This window comes from Mytilus galloprovincialis, chromosome 13 (assembly GCF_965363235.1).
Source record: "Mytilus galloprovincialis chromosome 13, xbMytGall1.hap1.1, whole genome shotgun sequence".
NCBI lineage: Eukaryota > Metazoa > Mollusca > Bivalvia > Mytilida > Mytilidae > Mytilus > Mytilus galloprovincialis.
In genome coordinates this window covers 7,461,865-7,464,121 of record NC_134850.1, presented here as the reverse complement: position 1 = coordinate 7,464,121, position 2,257 = coordinate 7,461,865, and the positions used below count along the sequence as shown (strand labels likewise).

At 33.2% G+C, this 2,257-nt stretch overlaps 1 long non-coding RNA gene across 1 annotated transcript; it reads right to left on the bottom strand.

Moving 5' to 3' along the window:
• Window positions 1–205: 205 nt before the first annotated feature.
• LOC143055860 (uncharacterized) lies at window positions 206–898 on the bottom strand. The gene is made up of 2 exons (XR_012972148.1): window positions 715–898; window positions 206–432 (listed from the first exon to the last, which is right to left on the bottom strand). It is a non-coding gene; the product is annotated as an uncharacterized LOC143055860 (long non-coding RNA).
• Window positions 899–2,257: the final 1,359 nt, after the last annotated feature.

Genomic DNA, 2,257 nt, shown 5'->3' with positions numbered 1-2,257 from the left:
TTTCCTTGTTCTCTAATATAAAGAAAACCATATATATACAGGAGCCTACATTTTAAGATATCTTAAATACTAACTTTGATACACTGATAAATGGCTGATAACATCAAAACAAATTGATTTTCAAAATTTGTTACCACTACAAGTTCAAATATTATATATATTTGGTTTACAACAACAATAAAATATGTTTGTAGTACTTATGCCTTTGTAATGCCATGCAAATCCCTACCCTTAGAGTAAATGGTTATTTGACATTCCACATTTCGTACCATGTATTTGTGTATTACTATAATTTGCTATTACATATCAGATGTTTAACTATTGCCTTTTTGCTTACATCCAGCTGATGAGTTTAAAAACTGCAATTTTTTTTATCGTAGAACGATTAAATTTTATCGTTAATTTGAAATTATATTAGCAGTACCATATTTACTGTATTAAGGTGGATGAGGTGGTACCTAACACTACAGGGAGATAACTCTGTAAAGTCAGCTAAACGTTTTAATAACATTGTGTGGTAAAAGGAATACTAAGCTTCTCAATGATCAAAATTGGTGGTTGTCAAATTGCTATATAACCAGTGTAAATTTTCTGACAAAATGGTTGGTTCAATTTTTTAAAAATTATTATATTTTTGTTAAAGTATTTACTTTGACAAAATTTGATGAAAATTAAACGAGCCAAATTAATGTTAGTGAAAGTGTTGGGTACCACCTTAAATGTTTATTGTGATCCTCATTCCATACTCCTTTGATATCTAGATATTACAGCATCATTCAAAACCTGAAGGAGAAACTTATTTCACTATTTTCATCTGAACTGTAAATTGTTATTTTGCTCTATTTATGAAACATTTGTGAATTTTTCATTTCAATTTTGCAATAAAATATTATACTTATTGAATTATTCTTTTCAACATTTACTTTTGTAACAGTGTCATAATATCTTGTGTTATGCTTACAGCTGATTTCATTGAGTGTGTAGGGAAAAGGAGAATTCTTGATTAGCTTGCTTGTTAGGTGAACTGTAAAGTCATTATTAGGTTAGGTAAACTACTTGAATAACAAGGATGTAAAGTCCTAAATGAGATAAACATCCACCACTGACCAAATAACAAGGATGTAAAGTCCCCAATGAGATAAATATCCATCACAGACCAAATAACAAGGATGTAAAGACCCCAATGAGATAAACATCCACCACAGACCAAATAACAAGGATGTAAACACCCCAATGAGATAAACATCCACCATAGACCAAATAACAAGGATGTAAAGTCCCAAATGAGATAAATATCCATCATAGACTAAATAACAAGGATGTAAAGTCCCCAATGAGATAAACATCCACCATAGACCAAATAACAAGGATGTAAAGTCCCCAATGAGATAAACATCCATCACAGACCAAATAACAAGGATGTAAAGTCCCCAATGAGATAAACATCCACCACAGACCAAATAACAAGGATGTAAAGTCCGTAATGAGATAAACATCCATCACAGACCAAATATCCAGGATGTAAAGTCCCCAATGAGATAAACATCCACCACAGACCAAATAACAAGGATGTAAAGTCCCCAATGAGATAAACATCCACCATAGACCAAATAACAAGGATGTAAAGTCCCCAATGAGATAAACAACCATCACAGACCTAATAACAAGGATGTAAAGTCCCCAATGAGATAAACATCCACCATAGACCAAATAACAAGGATGTAAAGTCCCCAATGAGATAAACATCCATCACACACCAAATAACAAGGATGTAAAGTCTCCAATGAGATAAACATCCATCACAGACCAGATAACAAGGATGTAAAGTCCCCAATGAGATAAATATCCATCACACACCAAATAACAAGGATGTAAAGTCTCCAATGAGATAAATATCAATTACAGACCAAATAACAAGGATGTAAAGTCCCCAATGAGATAAACATCCACCACAGACCAAATAACAAGGATGTAAAGTCCCCCATGAGATAAACATCCATCACACACCAAATAACAAGGATGTAAAGTCTCCAATGAGATAAACATCCACCATAGACCAAATAACAAGGATGTAAAGTCCCCAATGAGATAAACATCCACCACAGACCAAATAACAAGGATGTAAAGTCCCCAATGAGATAAATATCCATCACACACCAAATAACAAGGATGTAAAGTCCCCAATGAGATAAACATCCATCACAGACCAGATAACAAGGATGTAAAGTCCCCAATGAGATAAACATCCATCACAGAC